The sequence below is a fragment of the Sarcophilus harrisii genome, chromosome X (assembly GCF_902635505.1).
Source record: "Sarcophilus harrisii chromosome X, mSarHar1.11, whole genome shotgun sequence".
NCBI lineage: Eukaryota > Metazoa > Chordata > Mammalia > Dasyuromorphia > Dasyuridae > Sarcophilus > Sarcophilus harrisii.
The window spans coordinates 41738474-41761815 of NC_045432.1; the positions used below are offsets into that span (position 1 = coordinate 41738474).

A 23342-nucleotide genomic window follows, 5' to 3' on the forward strand; every position below is an offset into this window, starting at 1 on the left:
GACTGTAGTCCTAGACTGCTGCTTCCCGATATCTCATGACAGAAATGGACTCCAGGAGCCAGGTAGGTCGGTAAGAATCTCATCCACTATATCCCTGACATCCAACTTTTGCACAAAGGCTTCCAGTCAAAGAGATCCCATTTCTGACCAAAGCAGCTCAGTTCTCCCTTTGAGTGAGATGTCATTGTTAACAAGTTATCTTCCTGACATCCAGTCTAAATCTACCTAAGTAAGACTCCCAACCCACTGTTCCTATACTGGACCAAGCAGAACATAACTAGTCCATCTATCACATGAGAGCCCTTCAAAGGCATGAAGGAAGCTAGTACGTTTCCCTGAAGTCTCAGCATCTCCCTTCAACCAATCCTCTTATAGCCCTCTGTAGATTTAAAAATGCTCTCACAAAAATGTGATGCAAAGACCTCAGCACAATAATTTAGACATCATCTAACTAGAACAGAAAAGAAGTCCAGAGTGGGTATGTCCTATAATCTGGATACCATACCTCTCCAAGAAGGCAGAGTATCATGAATATTGAGTTCTACTAAGTTCTCCTCCTGACACTTGCTCTGGGATGCTGGGAAAGTCCCGTTCCTTTCAGGATCCCGGGTAACTCTCAACATTATAAATTACTGAGAAGACTAATCTCCATTGGTAGAAAAAGTCACCTCTTAGGAACTCCTTCTATCCCCAGAAGTGCATGCCCAGGATAAACAAGCAAAGAAACCAGAAAGCTTACCTCCCTTATTCCCTACATCTCAGAATTCAAAGTACTTTGCAGACCTCAAAGAACTATGTAAATGTTAGCTATTTTGATGATGATGATGATGAAATGACAGAAATATGATACAAGGCAAGTTGGGTTGAGGATAAGAAGAGAAGATCTAGACAAAGCGCCTTAGAAATGCTAGAGAAAGGACAGAAATTTGTCAGTAGGGGAGGGAAAAGTAAAAAAAGATATTAGAAAAGGCTCCTCAGTAGGAAGAAGAGGTGATCCTGGCTAAAAGATAAAACTATTTCTCAAGAGGATCAGGGGTTCATCCCTGGCAATGGAGACATTTTTACGTGAATGAGGGGCAGGAAAATATTGAAGGACCAGCACAAGGGATCAGAAAATAGCCCAATTTGGGGGGAATGTGGAACACTAATGAGAAATTATGTAAGATAAGGCTGTAGTCAAATTGTAGAGAATTTTAAATATTAATACAAAAGGCTAATATTTTGTTCTAGAGTCAATGCTCTTGTTTGGTCAGCCCAGTCATCTCTGACTCTTTTTGACCCTATTTTAAGATTTTCTTGGCACAGATATTGGAGTAGTTTGTCATTTCCTTCTCTTGCTCATTTTACAGATGAGGAAACTAAAGTAAACAGGGTAAAGTGACTTTACCAGGTTCACACAGCTAATGTCTGTTTTGAACTAAAGTCTTCCTGAGTCCAGACTGTGCTCTAATTACTGCAATAACTAATTCCCTGCCTAGTCTAAATGCACTAGAGAAGTTTTTAAGAAGGGAGTAACAGGCTCAGACCCACTGCATGGATTCAACATTGAATGATTTAAAAAAAAAAAAAGTTAAAAATCATGGAGCCAAAGACATGGAGCACTGCGCTGCAGATCTAAGCTAGGAATGGGGAACCTCCCTGAAATCATTTGCATGATCAGTCTCAAAGCTCCCACTGTTTGAGATGTACAAATGATGTCACAAATATCCAAATGACCTTTGACAGAAAATTGGTTCCCCACACCTACCTACGTGAATATCAAACTTACAATCAACTGCTAGTCCACCTACATTGTATTATTCTGTAGCCCACGTCCTGATCCCTCAGAAGTTGCTAAAACAATTGTCCCTCTATTATCCCCTTCAATTCTCTATTGTTCAATTCCGTTTTGTCTTTTCTAGTCTAAAGATCATTTTCCCTGGCAGAGAATAAATAATCAAGATTCAAGACTTGAACAGCTCTGCTTTCTCTTCTTTGTTCATTATCCTCCTCTGCCACTGCTTAAAGACCTGGTCCATACTTTTGTATTCCTCTGCTATCTGTCCTTGATTCTATCATTTATAAAAGTCTATTTAAAATAGAGGTTAGGAGATAAGCTCCCTGTAAATCTACATTCATCTTTTTAGATCACTCCCCCTTTCCTTCTCAATCAGGATAGCTTATTTGTATTTCTTCAGAACTTCGATTCTTAAAGTTTCCAGGCCCTCTTACCTTGACTTCCTCTGTAGATTATTGATCCATGAAATCCTACTTATTCTTTCTCTAAAGACTGGAATTTATTCTCCTAAAGTCTTAGGCAAAGTTCAGCCTATACTTTGCCATATTTAATCAATAAACATTCTCAATTTCATTCTCTATTATATATTCTAAGATGGAATTCATATTTTCACCAAAGGTTCCTACCAACCCACCACATCAACCAGTCCCTCCCTACCTCCCTGTTGATAAAAACAGGTCCAGATCAGAAATTTCCCTCATACATTCCTCTACCTTTTAACAATGGAATTATCACTAAAGCAAAGCCTTTTAACTATACTTTCTTTCGTGTCACTCAGATATCTGAAAATAAGGGTCATGTCTCCTTTTAAGTATTCTTTTCCTCAGATTAAACATTCTTTTAAAAAGCTTCATACAATTTTTCTTCTGATACTTTCCAGAGCCTTCATCATTCTACTCACCTTCTAGATACTTCCCAGTTTGTCAGTCACTGTCTTTATAATGAGTTGAGTATAGTATTCCAGTTTTGAATACAATAGGACTCCAAATCATTTGACCATGAGACTACTCTCTCATTCAATAAACTCCAGGGGCTCCCTATCACCTCCAAATGCCATTTACCAGCTTATTATACTTTCCTCCCTCTTCCAGGTGCTCTCAATGATCCAGTGACAGGCACATGGCCTCTTCACATTAGACATTCCATCTCCTGACTCTCGGGCTTTTCTCTGGCTGTCCCCTATCACTAGAATTCTATTCTTCCTTTTCTTTGTCTTGATGTTTTCTTTCAGGTCTCAAAGTCTCACCTTCTGCAAGAAGACTTTCTGATAAAAGAAGAAAAGACGGGGTCCTGACAAATTCCTTTCATGACACAGATATGGTGCTGATACCTAAACCAGGAAGGGCCAGAACCTTAATATAGATCAATTTCCCTAATGAATATTGATAGAAAATTTTTAAATAAAATATTACCAAAGAGAGTACAACCACCTATCTCCAGGATAACACACTATGACCAAAATTATGTATAGAATTTATACTAGGGAGGCAGGGCTAGTTTAATATCAGGAAAACTACCAGCATAATTGGCCATATCAATAACCAAACACGGAAATCATATGATTATCTCAATTGATGCAGTAAAAGCCTGTGACAAAATAATACTCATTCCTATCAAAAACACTAGAAAGCATAAGAATAAATGGAATTTTCCTTAAAATGATGAGTAGTATCTGTTTAAAAATTATCAGCAAGCATTATATGTGATGGGGATAAAATAAGATGAAGGTTGAAACAAGGCTGCCCATTATCACCACTATTATTCAATATTGTACCAGAAATATAAGCTTTAGCAATAAGAAAAGAAAAAGAAATGGAAAGAATTAGAGTAGGTAACAAGGAAACAAAATTAACATTCTTTGTAGAGGATATGATGGTATACTTAGAGAATCTTAGAGAATCAACTAAAAAACTACTAAAAACAATAACTTTAGCAAAATTGCAGGATATAAAATAAACCCACATAAACCGCTGGCATTTCTATTTGTTACCAACAAAGTCCGGCAACATGAGATAGAAAGAGAAATCCCATTTGAAATACCTATAGATAACATGAAATATTTGGGAGTCTACCTGCCAAGACAAAGGCAGCAACTATATAAACACCATTGCCAAACACTTTTACCACAAATGAAGTTAGATCTGAACAAGTGGAAAAACATCAAGTATTCACAGGTAGGCCTAGCTAATATAATAAAAATGAAAATTCTACCTAAATTTATCTACTTAATCAATGCCATACCAATCACTGCCAAGAAGTTACTTTTTAGAGTTAGGAAAAAAATCAACAAAATTCATCTACAGGAACAAAAGTCAAGAATTTCAAGGGAATTAATGGAAAAAAACAAAAGGTGATCTAGCTGCATCATACACAAAATTATATTATAATGTCCATCGAAACCCTCTGGTACTAGGCTAAGAGACAGAGAAGTGGATCAGTGGTTCATCATTCACAATAGTCAATGACTATAAATCTAGTATTTGATAAAACCAGACTCCAGATTCTGCGATAAAAACTCACTGACAAAAATTGCTGGGAAAACTGGAAAACAGTATGGCATAGATATTGGTCAATGCCGAGTTTAACACCATATACGTATAAAGTTGAAATGGGTTCAGAATTTAGACATAAAGGGTGATACTGTAAGCAAATTAGGAGAACAAGGGAGAGTTTACCTCTCAAATTTGTGGAGAAGAAAGGAATTTATGGCCAAAGAAGAACTAGAGAACATTATAAAATGCAAAATGGATAATTTTCATTAGATTACATTAAAAAAGTTTTCTACAAACAAAACCAATGCAGCCAAAATTAGACTGGAAACAAAGCTGGGAAAAATGTTTTTACATTCAATGTTTCTGATAAAGACCTCATTTCTAAAACTTATAGAAAATTGACTCAAATTTATATTATAAGCCATTCCCCGATTGGTAAATGGCCAAGGATATGAACAATTTTCAGACAATGAAATTAAAGCCATTTCTAGTCATGAAAAAATGCTCTAAATCACTATTGATTAGAGAAATGCAAATTAAGACAACTCTGAGGTACCATTTCACATGTCTCGGAAGGGCTAAGATGAAAGGAAGGGATGTGGGAAAACTAAACATTAATGCATTGTTGGTAGAATTATAAATTGATCCAACCATTTTGGAGAGCTATTTGGAACTATGCTGAAAGAGCTACCAAATTGTGCATATTCTTTGATCCAACAGTGACTCTATTGGGCCTGTCTCCCAAAGACATAATAAAGGAGGGAAAAGGACCCACAAGTGCAAAAATGTTTGTAGCAGCCCTTTTAGTAGTGGCTAGAAACTGGTAACTGAGTGGATGCCCATCAGATGGGGAATGGTTGAATAAGTTATGTTATATGAATGTTTTGGAGTATTACTGATCTATAGGAAATGATGAGCAGGCTGATTTCAAAAAGATCTGAAAGGTTTACATGAATTGATGCTGAGAAAAGTGAGCAGAACAAAGAGAACATTATATACAGTAAGAACAGGATTATGTAAAGCTCAATTGTGAAGGACTTGGCTCTTTTCTACAATGAAGTGATTCAGGGCAATTCCAATAGACTTCTGATGAAGAGAATCATCTGCATCCAGAGAATTATGGAGACTAAATATGGATCAAAGCATAACAATTTCACCTTTTTGTTGTTTGTTTCTTTTTCCCCTGTTTTTTTCCTTTCCCCTTTTGATCTGATTTTTCTTGTGCAGTATGACAAATATGGAAATGTACTTAGAAGAATTACAAATGTTTAACCTATATTGTATCACTTGCTGTCTATGAGAAGGTAACGGGGAGGGAGAGAAATTTGGAACACAAAGTCTTGCCAAGATCAATCTTTTGAACCATCTTTGTATGTATTGGGGAAATTAAAGTTATATAAAAAAGAAGTCTTTCTGATCCCTCTTAATGCTAATGCCTTGATTTTGTGATTATTTCCAATTCATCATGTACATATCTTGTTGACATGTAGTTGTTTACATGTTTCCTTCCTCAATAAAGCATGAAGTACTCAAGGGAAAAGAAAGTTTCTGCTTCTGTCTTCCTCCCTTAGCACAGTACTTGATATACAGGAAGCACTTAAGGCATGCTTGTTAACTAGAATGGAGGGCTCTTTGAGAGAGGGGTTTATTATTTTTAATATTAATAGGTAGACGAATATAATAAAGATGACAATACTCCCTAAACTAATCTATTTATTTAGTGCTATACCAATCAGACTCCCAAGAAACTATTTTAATGACCTAGAAAAAATAATAACAAAATTCATATGGAAGAACAAAAGGTCGAGAATTTCAAGGGAATTAATGAAAAAAAAAAATCAAATGAAGGTAGCCTAGCTGTACCTGATCTAAAACTATATTATAAAGCAGCAGTCACCAAAACCATTACGGATTGGCTAAGAAATAGATTAGTTGATCAATGGAATAGGTTAGGTTCATAATACAAAATAGTCACCTATAACAATCTAGTGTTTGACAAACCCAAAGATCCTAACTTTTGGGATAAGAATTCGTTTGACAAAAACTGCTGGGAAAAGTGGAAATTAGTATGGCAGAAATTAGGCATGGACCCACACTTAACACCATATACCAAGATAAGATCAAAATGGGTCCATGATTTAGGAATAAAGAATGAGATTATAAATCAATTAGAGGAACACAGGATAGTTTCTCTCTCAGACCTGTGGAGGAGGAAGAAATTTGTGACCAAAGAAGAACTAGAGATCATTATTGATCACAAAATAGAAAATATTGATTATATCAAATTAAAAAGCCTTTGTACAAACAAAACTAATGCAAACAAAATTAGAAGGGAAGCAACAAACTGGGAAAAACATTTTTGCACTTAAAGGTTCTGATAAAGGCCTCATTTCCAAAATATATAGAGAATTGACTCTAATTTATAAGAAATCAAGCCATTCTCCAATTGATAAATGGTCAAAGGATATGAACAGACAATTTTCAGATGATGAAATTGAAACTATTTCCACTCATATGAAAGTGTTCCAAATCACTATTGATCAGATAAATGCAAATTAAGACAACTCTGAGATACCACTACACACTTGTCAAATTGGCTAAGATGACAGGAAAAAATAATGACGAATGTTGGAGGGGATGCGGGAAAACTGGGACACTGATGCATTGTAGATGGAATTGTGAACGAATCCAACCATTCTGGAGAGCAATCTGGAATTATGTCCAAAAAGTTATCAAACTGTACATACCCTTTGATGCAGCAGTGCTACTACTGGGCTTATACCCCAAAGAGATACTAAAGAAGGGAAAGGGACCTGTATGTGCAAGAATGTTTGTGGCAGCCCTCTTTGTAGTGGCTAGAAGCTGAAAAATGAATGGATGTCCATCAATTAAAGAACGGTTGGGTAAATTGTGGTATATGAATGTTATGGAATATTATTGTTCTGTAAGAAATGACCAGCAGGATGAATACAGAGAGGCTTGGAAAGACTTACATGAACTGATGCTGAGTGAAATGAGCAGAACCAGGAGATCATTATATACTTCAACAACGATACTATATGAGGATGTATTTTTTTTTTGAGGATGTATTCTGATGGAAGTGGATTTCTGAAACAGAGAAAATCTAATTCAATTCCAGTTGATCAATGATGGACAGAAGCAGCTACACCCAGAGAAGGAACACTGGGAAATGAGTGTAAACTGTTTGCATTTTTGTATTTCTTCCCGGGTTATTTTTACCTTTTGAATCCAATTCTCCCTGTGCAACAAGAGAACTGTTCAGTTCTGCACACATATATTGTATCTAAGATATACTGTGACATATTTAATATGTATAAGACTGCTTGCCATCTAGGGGAGGGGGTGGAGGAAGTGGAGGGAAAAGTCAGAACAGAAGTGAGTGCAAAGGATAATGTCATAAAAAAATTACCCAGGCATATGTTCTGTCAATAAAAAGTTACAATTAAAAAAAATATCAATAGCTAGAATTTAGATACCACTTGAAAAGTTTGCAAACTGCTCTTCAGTTATCTTATTTGAGCCTCACAACCACCCCAAGAAGATGGTGCTAGTGTTATTTCCATTTTACAGATGAGGAAACTGAGATACAGCGTGGTTAAGTGACTTGTCCAGGGTGACATGGCCAGTATCTGAAGCAGGATTTGAACTGTGGTCCTCCAGACACAAAATCTGGTGCTCTGTTCACTGGATCATGTAGTTGCCTCATTTCATTTAGATCTTCATGTCTCCAGGAACTAGCACAGTACCTGGCACACAGTAGGTGCTTAAAAATGCTTGTGACTGGTTAAATCTCAGGTTACATTTGTACTGATAGCTATATCATATACTGGCCCATACAGAGCTACTGACCAACTAACTTTTTTTTTCCACATGAGTTATCGTCAGGGTACATCTGCTGTCTTTGTACATTTGATCCTTTTAAAACAACAACTACAAGCCCAGAATGTTCCATCCAGTCCTATCACAGTTCGGTCTGATTTTACTGTTGCTAACTAAAAAAAAGTCCCTGATTTCTACCTGTCCTGTCACCCTACCGAATAGGAAAACTCCCTTCATTGATTTGATGCCTTGGTGCAACTTATGAGGATGGAGCCCCAGTTCAGTTTCAGCCACACAACCCCCAACCAAATGCCCTTCTATCATCATCATCATCATCTCTCCTGCACCCATTCCTTCTGTTAAATCTGCATCTAACTCTTTGCTGATGCCCTATCTGAAGATGTCACTATCCATTGCTACCCCACCCTATCCCTCAAGACAGACAGACAGACAAACACAGACACATCTGTTCATAAAGATACTATTAGGATAGCAACTCTTTTTTTTCCTTTTTGAATAAGCCTTTTAAGTGACCTGATATTTGTGCACAGAATAAACAGCTTCTTAATTATGCATTTGAGAAGTATTGTGTCCAGCTCTTTGAAAAGTGAGCCGAAGATAATAAATGCAATATAAATGTTCCCATCAATGTTAAGCAGCTCTTTTAAGCATACATAAAGGATGTAATTTAGTCATAAAATGTTCAGAAATGCAAATCTCTTTTCTCAAATGACAAAATGGGGGAAGAGGCCTTAGAAATGGCCCTTTGTTTAGTTGTTTTCTTCTCTCCTCAATCTCTTCACCAGGTCTTCATTTGAAGTTCACTACCTACGTACACACCTAAATATAACCCTCTTTCCGCCGCCCCCAACACAAAGCCCTCCCATTTCTTGACTGCTGGTCAAGGAGAAAAAAAAAACATCTTTGCAGATGTTCCATATCTAAGGTTCCCCAGTACCTGGAGATGTGATTGCTCTGAAAGTTTTTGTTTGTTTTTTAACTTAATACCATGTTATCAGCTGGGCAAGTTAGGGACATTTTTGTGAGGAAAAACAAGGGGATAGAAAAGAAATGAGAGATACAGTGTAGGGAGAGGTCATCTGGCCACCCACCTCCCCTGGGCCCAAATTTCTTCTCTAGCATCCTCAGCAAGAGAGTCATATGACTTCTTGTAATATTTCCAAGAACCTTCTCCTGCAAAACTGCTAGCTGCCCCCTTCAGCTGGGGTCCTGTAAATAGTTTGATTACTTTGGTAGGGAGTCTCCTAGCATCCATCCATCTATCTATCCATCCCTCCCCCCCTCCCTCTTCTCCTTTCCTCCTTCCTCCCCTTTTCTCCTCAATCTTCGTTAGCTTTCCATTTGATTCTGAATGTGTCATTGCACCCAAAGGACTCAAGTATCTTTCCATAGGCGACGAACTATAAATGTTGATGATCCCTTAAGCTCTTTACCAAGGGGCTTTAGAGGCCAGGGATTAAGATGACTCTACCCTCTTGCCTTGAAACCAAAATACATCTAATTTCCCCCCCAACAGTAAAGATTGATATTTCTTTGTTTCCATTTGTCACACTAAGCTGTGGCTGGGAGGTTTCAGACCCAGACTCTAAATGAGTCAGCTGTGCAGAGCCCAGACACAGAGAGAGGTTTCCGTAGCAACAGGAGATGTGTGGGAAAGCCTTATGTACACTATAGCTTAGGAAACAGGTTTCTTTTCAGCTTTACTAGCTGACAGGCAAAGCTTTCCCTAAGTCCTCGAGAGAGAGTTTCTCATTGCACATATACTTGGGTTAAGTTTGAGCAAGAATTTCAAAACAGTCAAACTTTGGTGTGTGTTTTTCCCTCTTTGCAGTCAACACCGAACTAGGTAATTGTACCATAAGGGCTGATCCTGAATCCCAGCACCATATCTTCCCTGTCGGTAGAAGTAGGTTCAGAATATCAATTCCCTTTATGGGTCTGTCCATCCATCTAAAATACATGCTGTGTTTGAAATATAACTCAAATCCCCCAACAAGCAAGAGCTTGCAAATATCTTCACTCAATCTTGGGAGTCATTAAGGGGTGGACAAGACGGAGCACATCCTAGATAGCGAGGGGACGTGAAATCAAGTCTAATGAAAAAAGGGCAAAGGGGATTGGCAGATTGAGCCAGAGCAAGATAGCCGATTTTAAGACTCACAAAGGCCATATTGGGGAAGAGGGAGCGATTTAAACAGTATGGTGTCTAATTTGGATGAAAGGATAAAAGGAGAAAATGAGGAGGTTGCCCTAGATCAGGGGTTCCTTCCCTTCCTTCTTCATTCCTCTCTTCCTGCTTTTTCTCCTTTCTTTCTTCCTTCTTTTTTCCCTTCTTCCTTCCTTTCCTTTTTCCTTCCTCCCTTTTCTTCTTTCCTTCCTTTTGTCCTTCTTTTTCTCCTTCTTCCTTCCTGCCTTTTTTTTACCTTTTCCCTCCTTCCAGGTTTCAATATGATTTTAAGAAAGCCAGGTTTACTCATCTGATCTCTGCTTCCTTACAAAAGCTCCCACATAGATGTCTCACAAATGCAACTACTCTTAAATCACAAGAGATCGAGACTATGGTTACATTGCTATAGACCCATCCCTAGTCTAGAAAGGAAAACATTGTTTTTCTGTAAGACAGTTGCCATATAACCCAGGACCTCTGAAAAATTCTGCAATAAGCAACTTAGCAAGCAAATATTCAAGCAAAGCACATGTACACCACCCATCAAGACACCCACCATCAAGTGTTATATACTGCTTTGTAAACTCTCATGTTGAAACAACCATACTGAATATGGAAATATATTTTTCTTGACCGCCCATACTGGTTACTAGAATTTGTTTTTGTTTTGTTTCATTTTCTTTTTCCTCTCATGGTGCCAGTGAAAGGAGGAAAGGATTAAGAATAAAATTTTGTTTGATGAAGGGGACAGTAGTAATTCCTTAAACCAGGATTCCCTTCACCTCAATTCAGACATTGTGGAGAGGGTCTGGCCTAATTCATGTCTGTTACAAACTCAACCATCCCTCCCTATCCTCCATCATACAGAGGTTGGTTCCAGTAGCCTTTGGGACAGAGAACACTCCTTGCTTAGTTGGATGATCATTTGGGGAAGGGTAGCTGGTAGACCAGTGTCTTAGAAAAACGCTTAAGGTATCTACTCCAGCTGAGCTTATACCATCTAGGCCCCTCCCCGGGGGCTAACAGCAAATTCGTTACCTGTCCCCTGAAAGTTCATGGTGTGATTCTCTATTTTGTGTAGGAAATTTTGAATCTTTCAAGGTGAGCACATCATTTTAAGCTAAACTACTTTGTAGAGGTAATCATAGTCTTCTGTTTTTAGAGGGCTCTGGATGTGAGATGTTATCAACCATTTTTTTAAACTGCAAGATAGGTACATCCTCTCTTAGGAGATGAAAGCAACTTTTGGATCTTGGAGTTTTCTCAAATCCCTAATTGTATATTTCAACCAAATAAAGTTCCAAGGATTCATAGGATCCAAAAATCTCAAGCTGAAAAGGATCTCAGAAGCCATCTAGCCCAACTCCCTCATTATACAGGAGAGGAAACTGAGGCCCAGGGCAGTATGGTGATGTGCTCAAGGTCACACAGTTAACAGCCATCCAAGCAGGATATGAATCTGGCCTTCTAAATCCAGAGTCAGTTTGCTTTATATGACACAAGGTCCAGCTTTAAGAAAGCTAATTTTCATTTTACAGAGGGGGAAAGCAGCAGACGGTAGATGAGAATTCAGGTCCTTTTTGCCTGAAGTTTCTCAACAACTCAGCACTCACATTTTCTTCTTGATTATATATACCTTTGACAGTCTGGCTTTCCTTAATCTTGGTTTAATACACACAAACACACACACATACATTTTTTTATGCAGCTTTTGTCTGCATGCAGCTCTTGAAAGGCATTTATTGCTCTAGTCTCTTCACTGTAAACCACCCTCTCCCTCCCAAATAACTGATCTTCATGAGCTACATCATATTTGTCACGTGGATGGCTTCACATCGGGCAGTCGGATAGCCTAGTACAGCAGACTGACCAGAGTTCTTCTCAGTCTGGAAAGCAGAGTTGCCTAATTCCAGACAGGATGAGGTTGTCTTTTGAAGTCAGTGTTTAATCATGAGCAAGGTTCCAGCCTCATCCAAGCTGATTTGGAAGGCATCTTCCTAAAGGGAGAAGTACAGGCCTGATGCCATTTGATAAAGGGGATGACACTTGCTGGCTTGGAGAGGCCATGGATTGGAGATTCATTTTTCAATTCCCTTTAATGAATACTTTTAAAGTCACATCCTAATTACTTAATATATGCATGTTTTTCTTCAAAAGATTTTCTCCATCTATAAGGTACTTCACCAAATGAAGCCCCTTGTTCTCCATCTCTATTTGGATGGTAATTGCCACGGGCCCTGATAAAAATTCCACGTAGCTTTCCGAACAATAATAGCAGTAATCTGGAGATGGTCTCATTTTCCCCCCTTGTTTATGACGAGAAGGCAAATGGTGCAAACACCAATCTTATTGCCGGGCTAATGTTGGAATGCTCATTAAAGCTCGGGCCATAATGTAAGAACAATAGTAAGTCTTGACATTCATGGGAGAGCAGCGACACTGGGAGCCCCAGGAAGAAAAAATGGGCAGGCTGTGGAGCTCAACCAAGGTTCTCCTAAAGCTTCGGAGAGCTCGTGGGGCAGTGTTTTTTTTCCCACTTTGGAAGAGAAAATAACAACTTGCTCACATTCCCATAGCTGCAACATTTCCCAACCATTCTATTTACTGCAGGCTGGGGATGAAGGTCATCCAAATATTGACCTCAATTTGAAGAAGGAACAAAATGAAAGCCAGAAGGGACCTTAGAAATCGTAAAGTCTGACTAACCTGGAAGCTTTTTACAGAGAAGAAATAGGCCAAGGGAACCTTATGATGCTGGCCTCTTCTTTCAAAGGGCCAGAATCTGAGAGCTCTAGCCCTCTCATTTGAAAGAAGGGGAAACTGAGGTTTATGGAGGTATAGTGACACACCACCACTACATGGTGGGAAAGATGTTCAAAGTACTGAGAGCCAGACTGAGAGAAGATGAAAGAACTGGGAGTGTTTGACCTGGGGAAAAGAGTTAGGAAGACATAAGAGCTATATCATTATTGCACCTGTATAACCTATATCTAATTGTTTACCATCTCAGAGAAGGGAGAGGGGAAGGAGGGATAGAATTTGGAACTCAAAATTTAAAAGGAAAAAAAATGTGAAAAATATTTGTTTTAACCTGTAATTGGGAAAAGATAAAATATATTTTTAAAAGGAAAATAAATCATGTTACTTCAAACTGAACACAAAATTTCAGATTATGAGGGCTGCTGAAGGCTGAGAACATTTGGATTAGCACCTGCCTGTCCCTAAAAGATCGACTTCTAATACAGCCCCCAAGATGACATTAGTTTTTTGGCTAACAGTTCCTTATCTTGAGTTTGAGGTTCAGTAAACCCCTCAGATCTTTTTTTAAGAACAAATGATGTCCATCTATGTTCTCCCCCATCTTTGACTTGTAGAGATGACTTTTTTGGTGCCCAAGTACAAGACTTGACATTGGTCCCAAATGAATTTCATCTAATTACATTCTGTCCAACACTCAGGCCTGTCAAGATCCTCTGGGATCCTGGATTTGCCATCCGGTGCGTAAACTGTCTCAACCGGATTTGTGTTATCCTCACATTTGACGTTCATGCCTTCTAATGCCTTTATCCAAGTCACAGTGCCTATTACAAACTCCTGCTTTTTGCTTGTTGCCTAAAATAGGGACATTTGGATAAAGCTATTTGAGGCTGTGAATTTTACTATTTTTTCCTTTCTTGGCTTTTGTCTTCTATGAATTTATGGAAGTGATGGGTGCTATTCTTCTTCTCTTATGCTGGTTGGTCTATCCCCCACAGTATCCAACTTTGGGACACAGATACAGGTAGTCTTCTCCCTTTCCCATCCTTCTTCATTGTCTAGATGTACAAGACAGATAACAAACACAATCTTACCAGCCTCTTTGAAATGTGCTCCATTTTGGGCCAGGAATCTGTTAACCCCTCTGCCGTGAGTAACGATCCAGAGATGCAGCCTTTTGTCTAGCCGGTGGGGGAGAAGTCCAATATGAGGGGTGGTAGCTTCAAAGAGAAAAAAATGTTTCTCAAATTTGATAAAAGGGAAATACTTCCTACCAGTGAGGACTGTCCCAAAGGAGAAGTAGGAGTTTCCCTATCACTTGGATGCCTTGTTGGATGACCACTTGTCAAGAATATTAGAGTGAGGATTCTAGTTGAAATATCCCTTGGATTAGATAGGAAGGGTTTGAAAAGAGAGAATAAGCACTTATATGGTACCTGCCACGTACCAGGCACTATGTTAAGTGCTTTTATTTTTTTCCTTTTTACAAATATTTAATCCTCATAGCAACTCTATAAGGTAAATGCTATTATTATGACTTCCATTTTACAGTTGAAAAAACTGAGACAAATAGAGGTTAAGGAACTTGCCCAGGATGACACAACTAGGATGTTTTGGAGGCTGCATTTGAACTCGGGTCTTCCCACCACTGGTCTATCCACTGTACCACCAGCTGCTGGTGAGAGTCCTAACTCCAAGATTCTCTGTGCTTGTCAAATGCTGTCCCAAGCTCACATGGTACAAGACTCAAGATTTTTTAAGCCCATTTTACAGAAAGTTTCACCAACTGTATTGCCTTATGGGTTTTATTTTCAGGAAGTGGTAAAACAGAATTCAAACCTAGTTACTAATCCTCTTCTCCAAATGGAGCATTAGCATATCAAGGGGCTTGCTTACACTGAACACTTTCATATGGAAAAAGAGATGGCAAATGACCTAAGGGAAGTGTGGACAGTAAGGTTCCCAAGAGAAGGATAATAGGACCCCTGGCTCTTAATAAGGTTAGGCCTTATTTCTGGATCAGTGATTTAGCATCACAAAAGACCTAAGGGGCCTCAGAGTCCAAGCCTTTCATTTTACCTAAGAGTAAAGTGAAACACAGAGATTGAGTGATTTGTCCAGCAACACACAGGTAATAATAGTATGACATGGGAAGCGAAGCCATCTTCCTCAATCCAAATTAGCTCCCACTCTACTATACAACATTGATTTGCTCCACACCATCCACTTTTCAGTCCCCTTTCCTAGCCTTTGCTTGACTAACTACTGCTGGAGGAGCGAGTGATTCTGCCTGGCAGACAGGATGAGGTGGTGCTCTCCAAGGGTACATTAGGTAGTGACTTCTAAGGTTCTGGCAGAAGCTGAGCCGGAGGGCTGCATTAAAGTAACATTGGAGGAGAACAGTACTAAGGAAAACCCTGGTTGGCTCAAGGCAAAGACTTTCCAACAAGGTATTAGCCATCACATACATTAGAGCAAAAGTTTTTGAAAATTTATCTTGAACTATCCAAAAGCTCTATGAATTATAGAATCACTTTTCATAACTATGATTCATCCCTCTCATTCTCTCACCGATTCCCTGGCCTTAGGCCACCCTTGTACCTTGGCTGGCTGGCTCGGCCGCCCAGATTCTGGCTGACCCTCTGTGGACTTGAAGAACGGAATCAGTAAATAGTTGGGGTTGTGCCAAAACTCTCCAGAAAGGAGGTTCCGTTGGTAATCAAAATATCGGTATCTAATGATCTGCAAAGGCAAGAAACTCTGCCTAAAGTGAAAAACGAACACCTCCTTTGACAAGTGAAACCCATTTTCTCCCATTATCAATTCAGTAGAGATGAGCAAATGTTGTCTATCATCAGCTCAATATTCCTATTCTTAGAGAGTTTTATTACAAGACCGTCTACTGAATAATAGCAAAGAACGGCCAGGAGACTTGGGAATGACGATAACACAAAACATAATTTATGTCCATTGTTTTAGACTTAGCCTGGTGTTTTTTATTTTGTCTCTTTTGTGTAATTATCTAGCATCAGCTATGCCAGCAATCAGGCCACTGGAAAATGAAAGGCTAGGGGAGAGTTGTAGACCTCATTTGATGGAGGGAGCTATCTAACCGGGAGCTTCTGACACTGATGAAATCACAAGTCCAGTACAAAAATAAAATGGAATCATTAGTAATGCTAGACGCAGTTCAGGATGCTGAGCTCAATCCAATTCCTCTATGGTAAAAGAAAAAAAATATTAGCTAGCTGCTCACATCAAGCTTATCATTGCAGGTCAGTGAAGGAAGCATAAGGAAGAGATGAAAGCCACACTTGGAAAAAGGAAGAAATTGAGCTTTCTTGTTTTGCTTCAGGGTTTTTTTTTTTTTAAAGTCTACTGGAAATTTTGGACTTCATTTATGTAATGGCTAGACACCTTAGAAAAATCTGACTTTGCTCTGAGCATATCTAACTAGGTTTCTTTTTCCCCCCTTTATTTTCTCTTAAAAGATCTTTCCTGTAGACATACTAAAATGGAAGGAGACCAGGTGAGGGTGGAAAATAGCCCCAAATTGCTGCTACAGGAGCTACAGCTCCTCACCTCATAACAATGCTCCAAACCATTTCATCAGTATCACTGATGTGGGAAAGATTCCAATCTTTGATTCGCAAACCCACCCTAGTTAATGTAAATTACCCTTTGATTCACAAATCCTGGTCCCTTTGAATTCCAATAGAAGATGAGGACCTGTCCCAGCCCCACCCAGATCTGAGACAACTTTGGGGCTACACCTAAAAGCCCCTCGAGCTAAGTCTCCTACTATAAAAGGGCCAGGCTGGGAACCCCTCTTGGCAGAGATTCCAAACATGTCAGCCATGGGAGGACCCTCTGTCCACTGGACCCTCTGTCCAGTGCCCTCCTTATTTCTACCTTCACCTATCTCCTACTTCTAAACTCAATAATAAGCCTCTTTTATCAATCTAGCTCTCGGACTAATAAATGCTTTTATTGGGGACTCGCGCCGCTACTAGACCTCATTATACCGCCGTATCCTTGCGCCGAATCCAAGGGGGTTGCAGGGGAGTTCTGTTTGACTCCCTGTACCCCAAACCTGTCACTAGACCTTAACTAAACCCTAATTTCATTTAGGTACCCCAAATCTAGACCTCAACATCACCATATATTCTCTTAAAGCTATAGGTTAGGGTCAGGAAACCCCACTGGACCACAAACCCAATCTTAACTCTGAACGGCAGAGATGAGAAACAGAGGCCAAACATGAACCTAATGCCCTCTCCAATGTTTTCTTTGGGGTTTTTAATGAGACTTTTGCTTTTGTAACACACACACATGGTTCTAGATATCACCAATCCTCCAAATTGAGACCTTCCTTTTGGCAATTAAAAAAAATTAACCCAAAACAACTGATCCGATGATCGTGTCTGACAAAATAGATGAAACTCTGCCCCTGTGACACATCCTAACCCTCAGCTTCTTAAGCTGTGGTTCACAACCCATATGAAGTCTCATAACTGGATCTAGGATTTGTGAAATGATGAATTACTATCAGCAAATATTTGATTTGTATACCTGTTTTATATCCCTATATATCAGGGGAGACAGACAAATTTCAAAGGTGAGAAGAGATCATGAGCAGAAAAAGTTCAAGAAGCCTAGCCTAAGCCACTTATATGTTGAGAACAAAGATATCTGTTCCATTGTCTGGCCTTCCTTCCCCTAAAAGATTTACTTTTCACATTCATTTCATTCACAGTTTTAGAGTCATTCTGTATATTGGTCTTCTAGTTCTGTTTATTTCACTGTACAATGATTTGGAGAAATTTTCCATTGTTTCTCTGAATTCCTCATTTCTTACCAAATGGTAACACTCAACACTATTCATATTCCCCAGTCTGTCCGATCATTCCTTATTCCCTATTCAATGGATGCATACTTGGTTTTGGGCTTTCTGCCACATAAAGTTTATGAATATGTTACAAAATATTGGACAGTTATCTCTGACCTCCAGTAGTGGGATTACTATGTATGAATTCTCTTAAGCACTGTTCTTGGAAAATCCCCAAACTAATGACATTTGGACCAATCTGTCCCTTTCCCAAGTGTCTACTTCCTGCTTAAGAAACTCAAGTCAAAGAGGCCTTTTGTCATCTTCACCAATATGCACAGTACAGATCAAACCCTAACAGTGGTCTGCATTTTCATTCACCTTCTTATAAATGAGTTGAAATATTTTTCACATGTTACTTGATAGCTTACAATTCTGCTTTTATGAAATATTTGCTCACTTTTTAAAGTACTTACCTATTTTCTTGAATGTTATTTTGTCCAGTCTGGTTTTATGGAATCGAGTAATGATGTTTGAAGGCAGGGGGCGGTATGCTTGGACAGGTTAGTAGCCGGCTTCATTGTCTATGCATGGAGACTACTTTCCCCTCATGTTTTAGATTAGATTTGACTCTGATGAGGCTAAAGTGGGAGAAAACATGTCTTTTTTATTCCAGAGTTAGGATTCTTAGTACAAATGTCCAATTTCTTGCCTCATTTTATGTTTAAGAAGTAATTTCACAGTGGATATTTAGATTAAAACTAAGGTTACAGTGTATCAATTAATGAGAAATTCTTTCTTAGGCAAAGTCTTTTAATAAGGACTTGAGGTCTAATTAGTTTCCGGGGGTGAAATGAGAGCGGAGGACTTCTCTTTATGAGAGTAAACTGAGAACATCAAAAAGTTCCGATTTTTAAAAAAGTCACTGTCATTCATATGCAGAGCAGTTATCTTTAGGTAGCACCATCCTCATTCTACAGCACCCCGTGTTTCAAGGGGGGGATACATTAGTTGGCAATAACCTATTTATATTTTCCTGAAATATCTGCTCTATTTAGTATGCTCTGGTATTTATTAAGTAATTCTAGTTAATTAACAAGTATTAGAGCGTGGAGTACTGCGGCTTCTGCTTCCTCATCAGCCAGCCCCACTTCGGAAACAAAAGCCTACCTTGTCAGGAAATAAGAAATGCAACATCCAATACACCCCCTCAAAAAAAAAAAAAAAAACCCTAACAACCCCTGTCTGAGGAATATGCTTACTTGCTCCACAAATCAATCCCAGAACTAATTATCTACCAGGAGCCATGTAGAGAGAGTGTGGTATAATGGCTAGAGCTAGCCTCAAAGCCAGGAAGGGGGGGGGGTTCCTTTGACAAATACTGCCGTGGGACCCAGATTGAGCAAGAGCCAGTCACTTTCCCTCTTGGTACCCTGGCTGGAGCAACTCTTGAAGGCTCTTACATTTCAAAAGAGCTTCTGAAATATAAGAGCTGCTCCCCATCCCAATGAAATCCTCCCAAGTTTTGGCCTGAAATTAAAAACAAAACTCACCTTCCTGTAGGCCTTTTTTCTGCCCCACTCGATCTACACCTGGGCTACTTTGTTAAGTTCCCAGCGGTTCCTTTTCAGGGGTCAACAAACCAGAACGCCATTGTGATGGGGGAGGTGGGGGAAGGGAACAATTATGGGACCATCTCCCCTAAATCATGAAATTGAGACCCGGAGGGAAGCTTGTCTCCTACACCCCCCCCCCGTTTTCCTTAAATAGATGGGGGGCTGTTCCCCCACTCCCAGCATGCCAAGAAATTGCCTCCTATATACTTTTTAGGTATGTCTTCCCAAAATTCTTAGTGAGGTTTTAAGCAATTAAGATTGAAAAGTGCACCAGGACTTTGGGGACAGCCCATAGAGCTAGTCCTTGGCGTTCTCTGGTGTCCACATCAGCTCCTCGGTGCCGGACGTCACACGCCTTGTCTCTGGATTCCCAGCTCCAAGCAGGGCGCCTGGCACTCAACAGTTTACTTACTCAAAACTTGTTGGCTTGTGTTCTCCAGCTCCAGCCCCTCCCCCCTTTTTTATTTTATTTTTTTTCCATTTTTTTAATTACAATTATTTTTTCTCTTTTTTTCTTCCCCCCCCCTTTTATTATTATTTTTTAAGAAGCTGGCACCAAGAAGAGAAATTGGCTGGCCAGCAGGGTGAGGATTCAAAAGCCTGGTTCCTTTGCCAGGAAGAGGGGGCCGAGGAGAATGGAGACCAGGGGAAACACTTGGAAACCCTGGGCGAGTTGCAGCTGGAGAAAAGGTTCCTGGAGGGGCTGTGGTTCAATGGACCTATTGAGACTCCCCCCAGAAACTAAGCTTGCTTCAAACAAGCCAACAAAAAAAACTTGAGAAAAGCGATTACTTGCTTGCTCTCTATGGTTCCAGAGCTTCTAGACAGTTGGCTTGATACCTGCTAATCTTATTTGAGGATCAAGGCCATTTGAAGCAAACAGGACTCTGGGTTGATTTACCCTTCCCTTCCTCCCCTCCCCCCCTTCCTCCCCTCCCCCCCAATCTACCATTTCCAAACAGAATTCCCACAGCGAAAACCTGGAAAATGGGAGTAGATAGAAATGTCATTTGGAGCAAGAAGGAAAAGGAAGCAGAACACGGCAGACTCACCGAAGGCCCGTTACACGGCTAAATAGGAACTGGAATCAGTTTGGGGGCTCCAGGACTCTCCCCCAAGGCTGTCCCGAGCTGCTCTGGCGCCCGCTCCCGCCGCCGCTGCCGCTACTGCTGCTGCCGCCGAAATTGAACTCAGCCGCCTCATGTCCCGGGCCTCCCTTTAGGCTAAACACCTGCGTACTGGGACCAGGCTTCCGAGAGAACAGCGCCTCCTCCTGGCCGGAGCCGGGCCTCCCCGGCATGTGTCTCCCCACGCCCCTCTCTCAGCAAAACTCCAAGGGGGAAGGAAGGGAGCCCAGGGCACCGCCCTGTTCTGGGCCACTTTCCCCCGCCAATCCGGGAAAACTCTTCTGGGAGAGATGTGGAGAGCTCCCTCCCTCTCTGCCACCCCCCCCTCCTCCCTTCTTCTGTCCGTCCTCCCTCCCTCCCTCCTTCTCTCTGTCCTCCCTCCCTCCCCCCCTCCTCCAATGTATTCATCGTGGGTCGACCTAACTTTCCCAGCTCCCCCATCACATGTTGGCGGCTCACCTCCTCTTGGGAGGGGAAGGGTGCTAATTTAATGGCAAAATGAGCTCCCGAGGAGGCAAGGATTGATTCATTATGGTCTACCGTAACCCCAGTGCCGGCACACAGTAGGTGTTTAATAAATCCACCTCGAAAGGTGGCTTGGCTACAACAGGAAGCTGCCTCTCAAAGCTGTCATCTTGCCGTCCCCCGGCCAGCCGAATTTATTGTTTAAAAGAGCGGAGCCTTTCTTCCCCTTAAGAAATGTTTTGTCCAAAACACGTAGAACATTTCCACTGATTCGGAAACTCTTAAACGGCACAATTTAATTTCTGGCCTCAGCAGGTAAGGAGGCCGTGGGTGGAGCAGTACCAAGTCCCTGTTACAAAGGAGTAAAAGCCCTCGCTGGGATTCAGGGAAATCGCATCCCCTCCGTCCTGAGGGATTTGCTCTGGCACAGACAAAGGACGCCGGGCTTTCTACATTCTTTTCAGAAGCTGACGGATGGGAACCAAAGCGTTTGCATCCCACCCTATGGACTCCCCTCCTGCATTTAGCTCAGAGTAGTGGCCTTCCAGCCTCTAGTGGGGAAAGTCATTAAGCTGACATTTTCTTCCTCTAGGCTATTTCCTGCAAAGTCTGCTCTGTCTTAGTCAACCAGTCTCTCAGATCTCTTCTGCCCGGTGAGCAGGCTTTCTTGAGACAAGCGGATGAATAGTACTTGAGGTCTGAACCTGAAAACGAGCCCCCCAAAATAGTGCTTTCTTTCCTGGGTTTTTTTTTTCCCCCAATTTACAGGGTGGAAACTTTTATCTTGATGAGTTTGCTTTTTATGCTGCTCAAACAGCGGCTGAACAACCCTTAAATCCTCACCCCAAGAGTGAAGATCCTGGCAAAGAGATCTGAGGGCAACATCAGAGACTGACAGCTGGAAGAAACCTCTGAGGTCATCTATTCCCCCAATTACAGATGAGGCAACCGAGGCCCAGAGGGGCCCAAGTCAGCCAACTAGCATTTATTCGGTGTCTACCATGTGCCGGGCATCGAGTGGGAATTTACCCAAGGGCATGGAAGTCGAACAAGAGGACGGGTGGGAGTCCAACTCTTGCCCTGGGACTCAAACTGCAGCGCTCCTCAATGTTCGTGCCACCTGCCTCCTTTCGGAGAATCCAAGGCTGAAAGAAACTATGGACGTCATCCGAGCCAAAGCAGAGAGGGGCACGGAGGGGAGAGAGAAATTGGAGCAATTTGTCATTGTTTCTCTGAATTTCCCATTTCTTACCAAATGGGAATGCTCAACACTATTTACTGCTTATTATTTTGTAATTATTTACTTAATCATTTATTAATTATTTCCTTAATATTCACTTCTTACATTACTTCTTAAACATAAAATGAGGCAAGAAATTGGACATCTGCACCAAGAATACTAACTATGGAATAAAAAAGACAGCTTGTTCTCCCACTTTAGCCTCATCATCAGGGTCAAATCGCATCTAAAACTCGTCCAAATTTAATGCATATTTCTACCATGTTTAACATATTTTGGACTACTTTTCATCTATGGGAGGGCATGGGGAAGGGGGGAAGATTGGAGCACAGGGTTTTGCAAGGGTTAATGTTGAAGAATTGTCCACACATATGTTTTGAAAAGTAAACAGCTTTAATTTAAAAAAAAAAAAAAAACAACCCAAACTTGTCCAAAGACATACTAAGAGCAGAGCCGGAAGTGGGACCCAGGGCTCTGTTGACTCCAAGACCAGCATCCTTTGTGTTGTACCACAAGATAGTAGCAGGAGTGCCTGCATGTGCCTTAAAGCACCCTCTATTTCAATCTTCCTTACCAAGAGGCAGTAGAACATATTGGGGCAGCTAGGTGGAGCTGCAGTGCACAGAGCACCAAGCCCGGACTTGGGGGAGACTCCTCTTCCTTAATTCAAATGACCAGCTAGGTGACTCTAGGCCAGTCACTTTACCCCATCTGCCTCAATTCCCTCATTTATAATATGAGGGAATATGAGCTGGAGAAGGGAATGGCAAACCTCTCCAGTATCTTTGCTAAGAAAATCCCAAATGGGGTCACAGAAGGTCCAACGTACCTGAAAAACAACTGAATCAAAAAAAAAAACAAAAACAAAAACAAAAAACCCACTGGATTTGAAGTCAGCGGAGACCCGGGTTCAAATCCTCCCTCAACAGCTTCCTGGCTATGTGGCTCCAGACAAGTTATCTAACCTAAGCTAAAGAGTGCTCTGCTGGATTTATAGCTAGAAGGGAACCTC

At 40.6% G+C, this 23342-nt stretch overlaps 1 long non-coding RNA gene across 1 annotated transcript in view; it reads right to left on the reverse strand.

The window, feature by feature from the left end:
• Window positions 1-20654, reverse strand: part of LOC116420385 — a 285773-nt gene extending 265119 nt beyond the window's left edge. The window contains exons 1-3 of the long non-coding RNA XR_004230668.1: window positions 20551-20654; window positions 18359-18523; window positions 14149-14274 (exon numbers count right to left, since the gene is read on the reverse strand). This is a non-coding gene — a long non-coding RNA (uncharacterized LOC116420385). The remainder of the gene's footprint in view (window positions 1-14148; window positions 14275-18358; window positions 18524-20550) is intronic.
• Window positions 20655-23342: the final 2688 nt, after the last annotated feature.